At 36.5% G+C, this 6000-nt stretch overlaps 1 protein-coding gene across 1 annotated transcript in view; it reads left to right on the top strand.

The window, feature by feature from the left end:
* Nucleotides 1-396: 396 nt before the first annotated feature.
* LOC128547678 (uncharacterized) overlaps nucleotides 397-6000 on the top strand; it is a 15671-nt gene continuing 10067 nt past the window's right edge. The window contains exon 1 of the mRNA XM_053520754.1: nucleotides 397-706. The gene's annotated coding sequence lies outside the window, so the exon portion shown is untranslated. The remainder of the gene's footprint in view (nucleotides 707-6000) is intronic.

Here is a 6000-nt window from a genome sequence, read left to right as displayed (position 1 = left end):
GTGATTTGAAGTCAGCGACCCTAACCACCCGGCCACGGAGGCCCCTGTGTACTATTTTAATGTTCTGCTCTGATTTTTTGATTTTCTTGTTTTGTCAATTTTATGTCAGCCCATAGACAAAACGTTGTTTGTTTTAATCTCAAATGACCAACTGATATTAAACTTTAAGGAGATGCCACTTAGATGTTAGAAAATACATTCACAGAGTTGAGGTGATTTCTATGACAGAAAGCTATATAATTTTATTTGCAGTTATTGACAATTTTACATTATTTCATCGTCTAGGCACCTAGCGCATTGCTTTTGTAATTACATTATATGTAACTGTGTCTTGCAGGATGTATATATATTTAATGAACAACCCTCGTAGTTATTATTCATCTATGACCCTGTTTACAACCATCCATACTTGTTATTCGGAAGTAGACGATTAATGTACCGAAGTGACTTTTGATGAATGTAAAAGGAAGTTATATGTACCTTTTGTTTCGATCGTCCCTCTCCAGTATTTATCTTTATGGTATATATGTTCAACTATTACATTTAATTTACATCTTCAAAAGAAAGATATGACTTAAACCAAGCAACTGTAACAAATGAAATTGACTATTCAACTGTAACAAATCAAATTGACTATTGACTATTATAGCAAAAATGTGAAAAGCAAGCTGTGGAAACTGGATGGATTATATCATCTGAAACAAAGGTAATACTGTCTTTTAACTAGAAAGAGAAACGGGAATCAGATAGTTTTCTCTTTTGCACTGCACACTGCATTTTACTCACGTGTAGTTCAAAATGGCGGTTTGTTAAACAAACAAAATACAAACATAAGGCGTGTATTACTAATATATAACTACGAAAAAAGAGAAAAGTAAAATGATACCATATTTTCTCTAAAAGTGATGTTGACACAGTGGGTATCCAAGGCCGACATTTGTAATTTTCTTTGTGGGTCATGTTTTACTGTATATAGATTGCAGAATATATAAAAGAAGCTGTCCAAACACTGACTGAAGATCGGTATAATACGCCCTGAAATGACTAGAAACGCGAGATGATAAACGCAATAAACGCGTCATAAGCGAATTGTATCATTTCCCTGTTTGTGCTGTACAAAGACTAGAAAACATGACAATCTTCTTTGATCGTTAAAATTGCTCGCCAGTTCGGTTTTGGTGAATGTTTTCTCAGAGTCAGACGCGAATTAATTACAGAACGGCCACCGCTGCACATTTTGTAAAGAGGACTAGTTTTGATCCCTTAAAATTATATACGTTAAAATATTAAGCACGTACTATGCACCAGTTCTGGTATGTAAATAGACTAAAATGTACTGATCGAAATATGTAGGTAATAGGTTTTTACGGCCTAATATGATATTATGTACTACATTCCTTTATTCTGTTTCATCATGATAGTATTTTGGCTGGTGGTAAACCTTTTATAAATTGTCATATCGTATTACACTGAAACGCTTTGATTATATTTGACTTACTCACACTTACTTGCGTAAATTTCATTAACTTTTGAAACATATTGAATAGATAAAAAATCAACCCTCTTTGAATGAAATGCTTTGAAATCAGTGGCGTCTGAAGTTCAATTTTCACTCCTTTAACTTTCAGCTTCAAATTTCTAAATCAGAAATTAAACTTATGCTAAGTGTCTTTAACCTTTAAGTTTCAGTCCATTTAGTAACATAAATGTTAAAAAGTAAATATTTTTACGATGTTACAAAGAAAGTTCTAGACCTTCGAAAAGGGTAGAAAAATGCGATTAAGGCATCTAGAAAGAAAGCAACCTAAGAAATTATTTTATATTATTTTATATAGTGAAAACACGATAATTCGTTTTATTTTTCTGGCAGTCAGTTAATGTAAAAAAGACCGCACCAGTGGAAGTGAGCTTATCTTTTATATATATAGGACTTCCAACAAAATTGTTAAACTAGTTTGTCGTGGACATGGAGTCACTGTTATAGGGATGTAACGTAACGGGATAATTCCAAGTTGTTGTTTTCCTTGTACAAACGAAAAATATAGAATAAGAATTTAGTTTATAAGAAATTCAGATGTCAACCCCTTGTATTCATTTACTACACTTTTTCTTGAGAATTCTCCTCAATTATCATTTTATCCCAAAGTTTTATCCTCCAAAAAATTTTAATAGGTCTTGACATTTTAATTTTTAATATTTTAAGATAATATTATTTTTATCGCTTGGTTTAATATTGTATATTATTACAAGCCAGTCGGTAGTCTCTTTCGGCCCTCGAGCAGTAGTTTTGACAATTGACTGGCAATCAGTTCAATAAGTGTATACAAGTTTATATTTCCAGTGGTATAATTATTGTCTGCTTTGCAATTGTTGTCTGTTTTGCAATGATTCCATATCAACTTGTGAAGTTTCAGTGAACTTTTCTTATGTTTACCCATCTACAAATTCATTTAAATACTTATTTCTAATGGGCACCTTCGAAAGATGTTTTAAATTCATTGAATTCATAGTAACTTAGTTCACAAACACTGTACGTATAATTGATTAAATACTATGTATCATAATTATAAACAAAACGTGGCGGCGGCAATTACAACAAGAACCACACTAAGATAAGAGGGGAATTGGCATTATAATAGACCAACCACAGCCACACTGAGATTAGATGGGAATTGGCATTATGATTTTACCAACCAGAACTACATTGAGATTAGAGGATGATTGAAATTATAATAGACCAAACCAGAACCACACTGAGATTAGAGGGGACCAACCAGAACCACACTGAGATAAGAGGGGAATTGCCATTATAATAGACCAACCAGAACCACATTGATATTAGAGGGGAATTGACATTAGAATAGACCGACCAGAACCACATTGAGATTAGAGGGGGATTGACATTATAATAGACCAACCAGACCCACACTGAGATTAGAGGGAAATTGCCATTATAATAGACCAACCAGAACCACACTGAGATTAGAGGGGACCAACCAGAACCGCACTGAGAAAACAGGGGAAATGACATTATAATAGTCAAACCAGACCCGCACTGAGATAAGAGGGGAAATGACATTATAATAGACCAACCAGAACCACACTGAGATTAGAGGGGAATTGCCATTATAATAGACCAACCAGAACCACACTGAGATTAGAGGGGAATTGGCATTATAATAGACCAACCAGAACCTCACTGTGATTAGAGGGGAATTGCCATTATAATAGACCAACCAGAACCACACTGAGATTAGAGGGGAATTGGCATTATAATAGACCAACCAGAACCACACTGAGATTAGAGGGAAATTGCTATTATAATAGACCAACCAGAACCTCACTGTGATTAGAGGGGAATTGCCATTATAATAAAACAACCAGAACCACACTGAGATAAAAGAGGAATTGCCATTATAATAGAACAACCAGAGCCACACTGAAATTAGAGGGGATTGCTATTATAATAGACCAACCAGAACCACACTGAGATTAGAGGCGATTGCCATTATAATAGAACGACCAGAACCACACTGAGATTAGAGGGGACCAACCAGAACCACATTGAGATTAGAGGGGACCAACCAGAACCACATTGAGATTAGAGGGGAATTGCCATTATAAAAGAACAACCAGAGTCACACGGAGATTAGAGGGGACCAACCAGAACCACATTGAGATTAGAGGGGACCAACCAGAACCACATTGAGATTAGAGGGGAATTGCCATTATAATAGACCAACCAGAACCACACTGAGATTAGAGGGGAATTGGCATTATAATAGAACAACCAGAGCCACACTGAAATTAGAGGGGATTGCCATTATAATAGACCAACCAGAACCACACTGAGATAAGAGGGGAATTGCCATTATAATAGAACAACCAGAACCACACTGAGATAAGAGGGGAATTGCCATTATAATAGAACAACCAGAGCCACACTTAGATTAAAGGGGACCAACCAGAACCACATTGAGATTAGAGGGGACCAACCAGAACCACATTGAGATTAGAGGGGAATTGCCATTATAATAGGACAACCAGAACCACACTGAGATTAGAGGGGACCAACCAGAACCATATTGAGATTAGAGGGGACCAACCAGAACCACACTGAGATTAGAGGGGACCAACCAGAACCACACTGTGATTAGAGGGGAATTGACATTATAATAGACCAACCAGAACCACATTGAGATTAGAGGGGACCAACCAGAACCACATTGAGATTAGAGGGGAATTGCCATTATAATAGACCAACCAGAACCACACTGAGATTAGAGGGGACCAACCAGAACCACACTGTGATTAGAGGGGAATTGACATTATAATAGACCAACAAGAACCACACTGAGATTAGAGGGAAATTGCCATTATAATAGACAAACCAGAACCTCACTGAGATTAGAGGGGAATAACATTATAATAGACCAACCAGAACCACACTGAGATTAGAGGGGAATTGCCATTATAATAGACCAACCAGAACCACACTGAGATATAAGAGGGGAATTGACATTATAATAGACCAACCAGAACCACACTGAGATTAGAGGGGAATTGCCATTATAATAGACCAACCACAAGCACATTGAGATTAGAGAGGAATTGGTTTTATAATAGACCAAGTGGGGAAGTCCGTACGTCCCGAAATCTTGTGTGTCCAACTCCTTCCACACTATCAGTCTGACTTGCTTCAATTTTTCATAGATGAACAAGCTTGATGTGGAGATGATTAAAGGAATGTATCTTTTCTTTACTATTTTTCACAGTTATGGCCCTTTGATAGTTTTGATAATCTAATATAGAGAAGAATCTTTTGTGTCAAACTTCCCAAACACTATTGAAAGGATGTGGTTGAACATTTACTTAAGGTTAAGATAACCGTAAACAATAGATTTTACAATAGATTTTTCTGTAGCTATCTTTTCTAGAATATGGCCCTTTCCTTATTTCACAAAGAAGGCGACAGTGAAGAAATTTGGTGTATTCAAATCCTCATATACTTGACCGATGCACAGCCTTATCTGAATACAATTTGCTTCAAACTTTTAGTTGAACATCCTTGAGTGGAAATGATCTGTTCTAAAAGCTTTGCTATTTAGAGGACAGCACAGTATGTACGGGGCATCCGTGTCCTTTAGACACATTGTATTGTAAACATGACCTCTGTAACATTTCATTAACAAAGTGATAAGTAGATACTATTTACGATATTGAAAATCGATCACTGCATCCGCATGATAAGAAAGGATACTTATGTTACTTAAAAATGGAGATATCAGTAAACTATCCATTCAGTTAATATGAAAAGGTTAAATCCTGTCACGAATACTTTGTTAGAATGTAATGTAATTGAAAAATATCTCTTATTTTATTCTGCATTTACGTAATTATTTTATGAGTCGTGTTGCCGTAAGATAAAACAGACAAAAACAAATGTTGAGATTATAAAAGAGAAGAGCCTTACGAAGTATATATCGTGTATGAGCTCTGCATATACTTTTTGACCTTACAAAAATCCTTTATTGCCGTCATTTTTATACGTCCGTTTGAAAAACGGGACGTATTATGGGAACGCCCCTGGCGGGCGGGCGGCGTCCACAGACCTTGTCCGGAGCATATCTTCTACATGCATGAAGGGATTTTGATGAAACTTGGCACAGTTGTTCACCATCATGAGACGGAGTGTCATGCGCAAGAACCAGGTCCCTAGGTCTAAGGTCAAGGTCACACTTAGAGGTCAAAGGTCAAATTCAAGAATGACTTTGTCCGGAGCATATCTTCTTCATGCATAGAGGGATTTTGATGAAAGTTGGCACAATTGTTCATCATCATGAGAAGGAGTGTCATGCGCAAGAACCAGGTCCCTAGGTCTAAGGTCAAGGTCACACTTAGAGGTCAAAGGATACAAGAATGAAAACTTTGTCCGGAGCATTTCTTCTTCATGCATAGAGGGATTTTGATATAACTTGGCACAAATGTTCACCACCATGA

Source organism: Mercenaria mercenaria, chromosome 13 (assembly GCF_021730395.1).
Source record: "Mercenaria mercenaria strain notata chromosome 13, MADL_Memer_1, whole genome shotgun sequence".
Classification (NCBI taxonomy): domain Eukaryota; kingdom Metazoa; phylum Mollusca; class Bivalvia; order Venerida; family Veneridae; genus Mercenaria; species Mercenaria mercenaria.
This window is presented reverse-complemented; position numbering and strand designations above follow the sequence as displayed.